Here is a 12951-nt window from a genome sequence, read left to right on the forward strand (position 1 = left end):
AAAACGACATAGTATAGTAAGGCTTTTTTTCTTAAAAAACGACATAGTATAGTAAGGCTTTTTTTCTTGAAAAACGACATAGTATAGTAAGGCTTTTTTTAAATTAAAAACGACATAGTATAGTAAGGCTTTTTTAAATTAAAAAACGACATAGTATAGTAAGGCTTTTATTCTTAAAAAACGACATAGTATAGTAAGGCTTTTTTTCTTGAAAAACGACATAGTATAGTAAGGCTTTTTTTAAATTAAAAACGACATAGTATAGTAAGGCTTTTTTAAATTAAAAAACGACATAGTATAGTAAGGCTTTTTTAAATTAAAAAAACGACATAGTATAGTAAGGCTTTTTTAAATTAAAAAACGACATAGTATAGTAAGGCTTTTTTTCTTGAAAAACGACATAGTATAGTAAGGCTTTTTTAAATTAAAAAACGACATAGTATAGTAAGGCTTTTTTCTTAAAAAACGACCATGTATAGTAAGGCTTTTTTTCTTAAAAAACGACATAGTATAGTAAGGCTTTTTTTCTTAAAAAACGACATAGTATAGTAAGGCTTTTTTTCTTAAAAAACGACATAGTATAGTAAGGCTTTTTTTCTTGAAAAACGACATAGTATAGTAAGGCTTTTTTAAATTAAAAAACGACATAGTATAGTAAGGCTTTTGTAAATTAAAAAACGACATAGTATAGTAAGGCTTTTTTCTTAAAAAACGACCATGTATAGTAAGGCTTTTTTTCTTAAAAACGACATAGTATAGTAAGGCTTTTTTTCTTAAAAAACGACATAGTATAGTAAGGCTTTTTTTCTTAAAAAACGACATAGTATAGTAAGGCTTTTTTAAATTAAAAAACGACATAGTATAGTAAGGCTTTTTTCTTGAAAAACGACATAGTAAAGTAAGGCTTTTTTAAATTAAAAAACGACATAGTATAGTAAGGCTTTTTTAAATTAAAAAACGACATAGTATAGTAAGGCTTTTTTCTTAAAAAATGACCATGTGTAGTAAGGCTTTTTTTCTTAAAAACGACATAGTATAGTAAGGCTTTTTTTCTTAAAAAACGACATAGTATAGTAAGGCTTTTTTTCTTGAAAAACGACATAGTATAGTAAGGCTTTTTTAAAATTAAAAACGACATAGTATAGTAAGGCTTTTTTTAAATTAAAAAACGACATAGTATAGTAAGGCTTTTTTAAAATTAAAAACGACATAGTATAGTAAGGCTTTTTTAAATTAAAAAACGACATAGTATAGTAAGGCTTTTTTTCTTAAAAAACGACATAGTATAGTAAGGCTTTTTTTCTTAAAAAACGACATAGTATAGTAAGGCTTTTTTTCTTAAAAAACGACATAGTATAGTAAGGCTTTTTTTCTTAAAAAACGACATAGTATAGTAAGGCTTTTTTAAATTAAAAAACGACATAGTATAGTAAGGCTTTTTTCTTGAAAAACGACATAGTAAAGTAAGGCTTTTTTAAATTAAAAAACGACATAGTATAGTAAGGCTTTTTTAAATTAAAAAACGACATAGTATAGTAAGGCTTTTTTCTTAAAAAACGACCATGTGTAGTAAGGCTTTTTTTCTTAAAAACGACATAGTATAGTAAGGCTTTTTTTCTTAAAAAACGACATAGTATAGTAAGGCTTTTTTTCTTAAAAAACGACATAGTATAGTAAGGCTTTTTTTCTTAAAAAACGACATAGTATAGTAAGGCTTTTTTTCTTGAAAAACGACATAGTATAGTAAGGCTTTTTTTAAATTAAAAACGACATAGTATAGTAAGGCTTTTTTAAATTAAAAAACGACATAGTATAGTAAGGCTTTTTTTAAATTAAAAACGACATAGTATAGTAAGGCTTTTTTAAATTAAAAAACGACATAGTATAGTAAGGCTTTTTTTCTTAAAAAACGACATAGTATAGTAAGGCTTTTTTTCTTAAAAAACGACATAGTATAGTAAGGCTTTTTTTCTTAAAAAACGACATAGTATAGTAAGGCTTTTTTTCTTAAAAAACGACATAGTATAGTAAGGCTTTTTTTCTTGAAAAACGACATAGTATAGTAAGGCTTTTTTTAAATTAAAAACAACATAGTATAGTAAGGCTTTTTTAAATTAAAAAAACGACATAGTATAGTAAGGCTTTTTTAAATTAAAAAACGACATAGTATAGTAAGGCTTTTTTCTTGAAAAACGACATAGTAAAGTAAGGCTTTTTTAAATTAAAAAACGACATAGTATAGTAAGGCTTTTTTTCTTAAAAAACGACATAGTATAGTAAGGCTTTTTTTCTTAAAAAACGACATAGTATAGTAAGGCATTTTTTCTTAAAAAACGACATAGTATAGTAAGGCTTTTTTTCTTAAAAAACGACATAGTATAGTAAGGCTTTTTTTCTTGAAAAACGACATAGTATAGTAAGGCTTTTTTTAAATTAAAAACGACATAGTATAGTAAGGCTTTTTTAAATTAAAAAACGACATAGTATAGTAAGGCTTTTTTTCTTAAAAAACGACATAGTATAGTAAGGCTTTTTTTCTTGAAAAACGACATAGTATAGTAAGGCTTTTTTTAAATTAAAAACGACATAGTATAGTAAGGCTTTTTTAAATTAAAAAACGACATAGTATAGTAAGGCTTTTTTTCTTAAAAAACGACATAGTATAGTAAGGCTTTTTTTAATTAAAAAAACGACATAGTATAGTAAGGCTTTTTTAAATTAAAAAACGACATAATATAGTAAGGCTTTTTTCTTGAAAAACGACATAGTAAAGTAAGGCTTTTTTAAATTAAAAAACGACATAGTATAGTAAGGCTTTTTTTCTTAAAAAACGACATAGTATAGTAAGGCTTTTTTTCTTAAAAAACGACATAGTATAGTAAGGCTTTTTTTCTTAAAAAACGACATAGTATAGTAAGGCTTTTTTTCTTGAAAAACGACATAGTATAGTAAGGCTTTTTTAAATTAAAAAACGACATAGTATAGTAAGGCTTTTTTAAATTAAAAAACGACATAGTATAGTAAGGCTTTTTTCTTAAAAAACGACCATGTATAGTAAGGCTTTTTTTCTTAAAAAAACGACATAACCCCAAATTGAGCAAACCTAAATGAATTACTTTGATACAAATCCTTATACATGATGTGCTTTGTTTCACATGATAATTTAATGCACACTGTGAATCTTTGATAATATGCTGTTCTGAAAGAATTGAGGCTTTTTTTCTTAAAAAACGACATAGTATAGTAAAGCTTTTTTTCTTAAAAAACGACATAGTATACTAAGGCTTTTTTTCTTAAAAAATGACAGTACAGTAAGGCTTTTTTCTTTAAAAAGGACCATGTATAGTAAGGCTTTTCTTCTTAAAAACGATCATGTATAGAAGGCTTTTTATCTTAAAAAACGACCATGTATAGTAAGGCTTTTTTTCCTAAAAAACGACATAGTATAGCAAGTGTTAGTTTTTTTATGGAATGTTCTATATGTGTTGTAAGCATTTTTAATAAGTAATAAGGCTATAAACCAATTCATGGGACCATGGACATTTTTTCCTCCACATCGTCTCCTCAAGGCCCCACAGCTCGAGGACACATTGTTTTCGGACGCTTTTCGGCAGAACACAACGGGACTGTTTTGACGGGACTCCAGCAGCAGATGGCGATAATCGCATTATTGTTTGAAAATACGGATGCTTTGTTTACATTATAATACTGCTTTATTTACATTATAATACTGCTTTGTTTACTTTAGAATGCTTTGTTTACATTATAATCCTGTTTGGTTTACTTTAGAATGCTTTGTTTACCTTATAATGAAAATATTATGCAATTCCTCATACCGTTGTTTGGGTGCCTTGTTCAACTTTTATGCTTACTTCGGCAATTCTCACAGTTGTTTTTTTAACCATCTAGGGTGTTATTGTACTGATTACATAAACATGTTTTTCGAGTGTCGTGATTAAATACAATGATTCAGTTACTACAATTTAGAATGCCTTGTGGACTAAGACGACGTCAAAAGGTACCTCCTTGCAAGTGTAACCAGTTATGTTGAAAGATGTTTTCCTATTTTAATTAAATATTACTAATGATGATTTAAAAGGTTTTAATCATTATTCCATCAGTAAGGCTTTTTTTTCTTAAAAATAAACGACATAGTATAGTAAGGCTTTTTTCTTAAAAATAAACAACATAGTATAGTAAGGCTTTTTTTCTTAAAAAACGACATAGTATAGTGAGGCTTTTTTTCTTAAAAAACGACATAGTATAGTAAGGCTTTTTTTTCCTGAAAAACGACATAGTATAGTAAGGCTTTTTTAAATTAAAAAACGACATAGTATAGTAAGGCTTTTTTTCTTAAAAAACGACATAGTATAGTAAGGCTTTTTTTCTTGAAAAACGACATAGTATAGTAAGGCTTTTTTAAATTAAAAAACGACCATGTATAGTAAGGCTTTTTTAAATTAAAAAACGACATAGTATAGTAAGGCTTTTTTAAATTAAAAAACGACATAGTATAGTAAGGCTTTTTTCTTAAAAAACGACCATGTATAGTAAGGGTTTTTTTCTTAAAAACGACATAGTATAGTAAGGCTTTTTTTCTTAAAAAACGACATAGTATAGTAAGGCTTTTTTTCTTAAAAAACGACATAGTATAGTAAGGCTTTTTCTCTTAAAAAACGACATAGTATAGTAAGGCTTTTTTTCTTAAAAAACGACATAGTATAGTAAGGCTTTTTTTCTTGAAAAACGACATAGTATAGTAAGGCTTTTTTTAAATTAAAAACGACATAGTATAGTAAGGCTTTTTTAAATTAAAAAACGACATAGTATAGTAAGGCTTTTTTTCTTAAAAAACGACATAGTATAGTAAGGCTTTTTTTCTTGAAAAACGACATAGTATAGTAAGGCTTTTTTTTAATTAAAAACGACCATGTATAGTAAGGCTTTTTTTCTTAAAAACGACATAGTATAGTAAGGCTTTTTTTCTTAAAAAACGACATAGTATAGTAAGGCTTTTTTTCTTAAAAAACGACATAGTATAGTAAGGCTTTTTTTCTTAAAAAACGACATAGTATAGTAAGGCTTTTTTTCTTGAAAAACGACATAGTATAGTAAGGCTTTTTTTAAATTAAAAACGACATAGTATAGTAAGGCTTTTTAAATTAAAAAACGACATAGTATAGTAAGGCTTTTATTCTTAAAAAACGACATAGTATAGTAAGGCTTTTTTTCTTGAAAAACGACATAGTATAGTAAGGCTTTTTTTAAATTAAAAACGACATAGTATAGTAAGGCTTTTTTAAATTAAAAAACGACATAGTATAGTAAGGCTTTTTTCTTAAAAAATGACCATGTATAGTAAGGCTTTTTTTCTTAAAAAACGACATAGTATAGTAAGGCTTTTTTTCTTAAAAAACGACATAGTATAGTAAGGCTTTTTTTCTTAAAAAACGACATAGTATAGTAAGGCTTTTTTTCTTGAAAAACGACATAGTATAGTAAGGCTTTTTTAAATTAAAAAACGACCATGTATAGTAAGGCTTTTTTAAATTAAAAAACGACATAGTATAGTAAGGCTTTTTAAATTAAAAAACGACATAGTATAGTAAGGCTTTTTTAAATTAAAAAACGACATAGTATAGTAAGGCTTTTTTCTTAAAAAACGACATAGTATAGTAAGGCTTTTTTAAATTAAAAAACGACATAGTATAGTAAGGCTTTTTTTCTTGAAAAACGACATAGTATAGTAAGGCTTTTTTAAATTAAAAAACGACATAGTATAGTAAGGCTTTTTTAAATTAAAAAACGACATAGTATAGTAAGGCTTTTTTCTTAAAAAACGACCATGTATAGTAAGGCTTTTTTTCTTAAAAAACGACATAGTATAGTAAGGCTTTTTTTCTTAAAAAACGACATAGTATAGTAAGGCTTTTTTTCTTGAAAAACGACATAGTATAGTAAGGCTTTTTTAAATTAAAAAACGACATAGTATAGTAAGGCTTTTTTAAATTAAAAAACGACATAGTATAGTAAGGCTTTTTTCTTAAAAAACGACCATGTATAGTAAGGCTTTTTTTCTTAAAAACGACATAGTATAGTAAGGCTTTTTTTCTTAAAAAACGACATAGTATAGTAAGGCTTTTTTTCTTAAAAAACGACATAGTATAGTAAGGCTTTTTTTCTTAAAAAACGACATAGTATAGTAAGGCTTTTTTTCTTGAAAAACGACATAGTATAGTAAGGCTTTTTTAAAATTAAAAACGACATAGTATAGTAAGGCTTTTTTAAATTAAAAAACGACATAGTATAGTAAGGCTTTTTTTCTTAAAAAACGACATAGTATAGTAAGGCTTTTTTTCTTGAAAAACGACATAGTATAGTAAGGCTTTTTTAAATTAAAAAACGACCATGTATAGTAAGGCTTTTTTAAATTAAAAAACGACATAGTATAGTAAGGCTTTTTTAAATTAAAAAACGACATAGTATAGTAAGGCTTTTTTCTTAAAAAACGACATAGTATAGTAAGGCTTTTTTAAATTAAAAAACGACATAGTATAGTAAGGCTTTTTTTCTTGAAAAACGACATAGTATAGTAAGGCTTTTTTAAATTAAAAAACGACATAGTATAGTAAGGCTTTTTTAAATTAAAAAACGACATAGTATAGTAAGGCTTTTTTCTTAAAAAACGACCATGTATAGTAAGGCTTTTTTTCTTAAAAAACGACATAGTATAGTAAGGCTTTTTTTCTTAAAAAACGACATAGTATAGTAAGGCTTTTTTTCTTGAAAAACGACATAGTATAGTAAGGCTTTTTTAAATTAAAAAACGACATAGTATAGTAAGGCTTTTTTAAATTAAAAAACGACATAGTATAGTAAGGCTTTTTTCTTAAAAAACGACCATGTATAGTAAGGCTTTTTTTCTTAAAAACGACATAGTATAGTAAGGCTTTTTTTCTTAAAAAACGACATAGTATAGTAAGGCTTTTTTTCTTAAAAAACGACATAGTATAGTAAGGCTTTTTTTCTTAAAAAACGACATAGTATAGTAAGGCTTTTTTTCTTGAAAAACGACATAGTATAGTAAGGCTTTTTTAAAATTAAAAACGACATAGTATAGTAAGGCTTTTTTAAATTAAAAAACGACATAGTATAGTAAGGCTTTTTTTCTTAAAAAACGACATAGTATAGTAAGGCTTTTTTAAATTAAAAAACGACATAGTATAGTAAGGCTTTTTAAATTAAAAAACGACCATGTATAGTAAGGCTTTTTTTCTTAAAAAACGACATAGTATAGTAAGGCTTTTTTTCTTGAAAAACGACATAGTATAGTAAGGCTTTTTAAAATAAAAAAACACATAGTATAGTAAGGCTTTTTTAAATTAAAAAACGACATAGTATAGTAAGGCTTTTGTCTTAAAAAACGACCATGTATAGTAAGGCTTTTTTTCTTAAAAACGACATAGTATAGTAAGGCTTTTTTTCTTAAAAAACGACATAGTATAGTAAGGCTTTTTTTCTTAAAAAACGACATAGTATAGTGAGGCTTTTTTTCTTAAAAAACGACATAGTATAGTAAGGCTTTTTTTCTTAAAAAACGACATAGTATAGTAAGGCCTTTTTCTTTTAAAAAACGACATAGTATAGTAAGGCTTTTTTTCTTAAAAAACGGCATAGTCTAGTAAGGCTTTTTTCTTAAAAATAAACAACATATTATAGTAAGGCTTTTTTCTTTAAAAAACGACATAGTATAGTAAGGCTTTTTTCTTAAAAAACGACATAGTATAGTAAGGCTTTTTTTCTTAAAAAACAACATAGTATAGTAAGGCTTTTTTTCTTAAAAAACGACAGTATAGTAAGGCTTTTTTCTGGAAAAAAAAATACGACATAATATAGTAAGGCTTTTTTCTGGAAAAAAAATACGACAAAGTATAGTTAGGCTTTTTTCTGGAAAAAAAATACGACATAGTATAGTAAGGCTTTTTTTTCTTAAAAAAAGACAGCATAGTAAGGCTTTTTTTTCTTAAAAAACGGCATGGTATAGTAAGGCTTTTTTAAAATTAAAAAACGACATTGTATAGTAAGGCTTTTTTCCTAAAAAAAAAACGACATAGTATAGTAAGGCTTTTTTTCTTAAAAAACGATATAGTATAGTAAGGCTTTCCCCCCTAAAAAAACGACATAGTATAGTAAGGCTTTTTTTCTTTAAAAAAATGACCATGTGCAGTAAGGCTTTTTTCTTAAATAAAAGGCTTTTTTTCTTAAAAAAATGACATAGTTTATAGTAAGGCTTTTTTTTTAAAACTACATAGTATATAGTAAGGCTTTTTTTCTTAAAAAACGACAGTATATTAAGGCTTTTTTTCTTTAAAAATGACATAGTCTAGTAAGGCATTTTTTCTTAAAAAACGACAGTATCGTAAGGCTTTTTTCTTTAAAAAAAGACCATGTGTATTAAGGCTTTCTTTCTTAACTAATGACCATGTATAGTAAGGCCTTTTTTCTTAAATAATGACCAAGCATAGTAAGGCTTTTTTTCTTAAAAAACGACCATGTATATTAAGGCTTTTTTAATTGCAAAGGCTCCCCTAACCTCGCCACCTGAGGTGCTTCTCTTGGGTGGTTAATGTCAATCGCCTGGCCGACTTCTGAGGCAGGAGGCTCTTGTCCGTCTCCCGCCACGAGCTCATGCATTATTCTCAGGCAAACTCAAAGTAGCGCTTTCAAAAGACGACTTGTCGAGGTGCGAGAGAGAGAAAGATAGAGAGAGAGGGAATGAGAGAGAGATGCATTCGTGGATCTTGAAAACCGGCATCAGTCTTGCATTTTTTTAGTGTCAATATTGTCTAACATTGGCCATCGACCATTTGAGCGGTTCGGACTATAGTGATCGAATCATTTGCTCAAGTAAAAAAAGATAAGATTTCAAATTTCCATGATTCAAATGAAGTCACATTTTGCCTAGATTCAGATTCAGCACTCCCAGCGTGCTTTTAGCATGGTTTTATCGCTTACCTTGAAATGGACTTTGCATATTTATGAAACAGAAATCATCAAAGTGACTATATAGTTCCTTCGAGGCGACCTACAAACGACCATTGGTCCAAATAAAAATTTGACCCACCTTCCATCCACTTTCTTGGCGTCTATCCCAGCTAAATTGCAAGGCATGCCTTTGACTTTTTCCTCTGAAAGAAAACACAAACACAAAGAAAAATCTTAAACAAATCAACAAATGAAACAACAGTACACTAAATCCTTTGACAGGTATACAGTGTTTTTTAAAGCAGTGTTGGAGCACCCACGCAGCAATTTAAGCGTGATAGACTATCGACCACCTGTCATTGATGAACCACTTTAAAAGTGCCGTCTTCAGTTTGCTACCAAGAGTTTTGTCCTTAGCAGACTTGTAAAGTTCAGTTTTGTTTTCTTCTCGAGTATTTCCGAGGAAACAAAGAGCCAGAGTGGCCGGATCGTCTACCTCTGCGGCGCTTGGCGGGATACTCGGTCCCTGCAGCAGCTGTGTTCCAATTAGAGCCCCGACTTGCGTGCCCCCGTATTAGCATTCCATTTAGGCCCCCTCTGCCCCTTGACGGGTTTCTGCGATGAGGTGGTCCACCGCAAACCGTCACCGGATGCCCCTTGGCTAAGACTGCCCACCAGCCCCGCTAATTGACTTCTGATCCGCCTCTGGCGCCCAGGTAGGCCCATACCGCATTAGCTGGGATTTTAGACAAAGTGGGATATCATCTTCACTTCAAGGGTCCGTGCCCGTCTTTTACCGCATTAAATTGGTCTAGACCTGGGGTCCGTTTAACAGACCCCTCAGAGAACGTGGCGGAGCTTGCTATTTCTTAACTTTATTAGCTACTACAGTGGTACCTCGACATACGAGTGCCCTGACATACGAGCAATTTGAGCTGGTCGCCGGTCTTTTGGTCGCCCGGAAGGTAAGTGATAATTACCATTTAAATTGTTGCTCAAATTCCCTAAATACAAACTGCGAATTACTATTTAGTCATACTTAATGCTCTATTAATTATTAGGCTAAAGAAAAGACACCCCCCCCCTCTGTCCGTCTCTCTCTCTCTCCCCCTTTGAAATCTGTATAATTTTAGAACTATTAAACACATTTTAGTAATATTAAACCACTAGTTAAGTGTTACTTTGTTAACAGATGGCGAATTGGAACAAATACAACATTTATTCCAATCCAATATCCTGTTTTTGGTGTTTTTTCAGAGGGTTGGAACGAATGAATTTGTTTTTAGTTAATTTCTATGGGCAACGTTCGTTTGAGTTACGAGAAAATCGGCATACGAGCTCAGTCCCGGAAAGAATTAAGCTCGTATCTCGAGGTACCACTGTATTAAAATCCTGCTTGACAGTACGGATTGCTATTCGCCATTCGAAGCGACCACCAAACTTTTGTCTGTCCAAATCATTTTGTGGCTTCCACTAGAGACCCTGACAGCAAATGGATTGCAGTGCTTTCCCGCCACAGTAAACAGGTTTCCCGCTTGTGAAGGAATAGATGGGTTTGATGCAGGATGCTATTTAACCCAGAAACGACGCCCTGGCCCACGGGACGGCCCGTTCCTCGCACCGCACATCCATCATGCGGGGAAATCTGGAAACAGAGCTCCCTCCCCAGGGGGAATGCCAAGAGAAAAGGAAGAAGGTGTCAGATTTCACCCATGCGTGTAGGTGGAGGTAACAACAAGACCGGCCTACCGCACCCCACCACGCTTATGGTCTTTTGTCAATCTACGTCAAGGGACGACTGCAACACAGTATCATTTTGTGCGGCCCGAGAAAGTAAATCATGAGTGCCGACTTTCTGTTTTAGGATCAAATTAAAATGAAGAGTATAGATGTATATTAAATTTCCTGATTTTCCCCCTTTTAAATCAATAATTGTAATTTTTTAATCCATTTTTTTCTGGTTTTAGTACAAAAATCATTTTGTAAAATCTAAAAATATATTTAAAAAAAGCTAAAATAAACATTGTTTTAGATCTATAAAAACGGAATATTCAGGGCTTTTAATCCAGTTCTTTTAATCCATTTATTTAAAAAAAAAATCTAAATATTATATCTAAAATGGTCCGGCCCACGTGAAATCAAGTTGACGTTAAAGCGGCCCGTGAACCAACCCGAGTCTGACACCCCTGGATCTAGCGCAATTGCTGAGCTGTAAGACCCATTGGCGACATTTGAGGGTTCTTTCTACTCTCTTTACATAGGCCTCAATGGTTGCTTTGCTGGTCGTTAAGAGAGACCGCTTTGTCAGGTTGTTAACCTTTCTCCAGTGGGCCGTCTTGTTGTCAGTGATCGGGGCTCACAATGTCGTGAACTTCATTACCGATCAGGCACGTAGGAGTGGGGGAAGAATGGCAGGATTCTAGCGAGCCATTCGGGTGACTTTTGTTTTGCTAAGATATGACAGATGATACATGACCCATGGTTGGGTGTCGTTTTTTTTATACTCCTCATCAAAAGTGGGAAGAGTAGCCAAAAATTGAACTCAAAAGAGTCGTGTTATTCCCAAATGATATTCTTCGGGTAAAAAAAAGGGGGAATCATGCGATGAAATCCGTATAATTTTAATACTATTAAACACATTTTAGTAATATTAAACCAGTAGTTATGTGTTACTTTGTTAATAGATGGCAAATTAGAATAAATAAAACATTTTTTTCCAATCCAATATCCTATTTTGGTTAATTTTTCAGAGGGTTGGAACGAATTAATTTGTTTTTAGTTCATTTCAATGGGAAACGTTTGTTTGAGTTACGAAAAAAAATCGACATACGAGCTCAGTCCCGGAACGAATGAAGCTCGTATCTCGAGGAACCACTGTAATTGATTAAAAACGAATTGATTTCCATTGGTTGACACTAAATGAAACAACCCATTCGGAGCAGAAAGATTATTTGGGCGCCACCCTAAATATACATTGCACCGAAAAAAAAACATAGAATAAACAACTGTGGACGTCAGCAACTCAAAACTAAAGCAAAAAATGAAGCACTTTCACTTTCATTTGCAATACTTTTGTTTCAGTTAGCATTTCTTTTAAAAAACAAACAAACCCCAGTCATTTTAGTGCTTTGGTAGAAACAGCACTGATCTTTTGAAGTACGTCTTTGATATGGAGAGTATGTACATAGATTTATCTCAATGCCCCCGCTTTAAAAACTAAAATTATCTAATTAAAGTAAGTGTCTAAATATAAACCCTTGATTTGTTTCCGAGCTTCTTTTATCTAACGCGGCACTCTCCTTGGACCTGCGCTCCTGAGTGATTGCGGCACGCACGTACAGTGCGTAATGTTATGCAGCGGCGCGCTAACGTGCACCTGCATATGCATGTATGCGCATGTATTCCCATGCTTTACATCATGCAGCCTTAGTTGCTTTGCGGTGGCTAATTGCCTCTCCTGAGGAATAATTAGATGACAAAAGCAAATCTAGCGGTGCCTCGGACGCGGGAGTAAAAAAACGAAACAAAAAAAACAAGGGAAAAAAAAAAAAGATATATGTTATGCCGAGTCGGGCCATTTGTTTGCGATGGAAATCTGCCAGCGGCGACGATGGGACGTAGCGGAGGCCGGAACATCCAGAAAGAAAGATGGGGCGACAATTAATTATGGCTAATTAGATGAATCCGTTATGTTTACTGGGCCAAGCATAAATCAAATGGTCAAGTTATTTTCAGCCTAAAGGGTGCGTAAGCAACACGCGTTGTCACGTTGGTGGACTCTGGTCATCGCCTGTTATTTACCGTTAGCGTTCCAGGTGTTTGGAGCTGGGTCGCCACGCACTGCCTCCTCAAAGATTAATAATCCATTAGCAAGCCATTTCGCTAATGAGCAGAATGGAAGGGGTGGATTTAAGGGTTTAGGCAAAGACGGTCAAGGGGAACTGAGTTCGTCTTTTTAGCTTTTCA

The 12951-nt window shown here is 31.6% G+C and overlaps 1 long non-coding RNA gene across 2 annotated transcripts in view; it reads right to left on the bottom strand.

Moving 5' to 3' along the window:
• LOC144068995 (uncharacterized) overlaps positions 1-12951 on the bottom strand; it is a 42698-nt gene that overhangs the window by 28470 nt on the left and 1277 nt on the right. For both annotated transcript variants that reach the window (XR_013298357.1, XR_013298356.1), the window contains exon 2: positions 9125-9188. This is a non-coding gene — a long non-coding RNA (uncharacterized LOC144068995). The remainder of the gene's footprint in view (positions 1-9124; positions 9189-12951) is intronic.

Source organism: Stigmatopora argus, chromosome 23 (genome assembly GCF_051989625.1).
Source record: "Stigmatopora argus isolate UIUO_Sarg chromosome 23, RoL_Sarg_1.0, whole genome shotgun sequence".
In the NCBI taxonomy this organism is placed as follows: domain Eukaryota; kingdom Metazoa; phylum Chordata; class Actinopteri; order Syngnathiformes; family Syngnathidae; genus Stigmatopora; species Stigmatopora argus.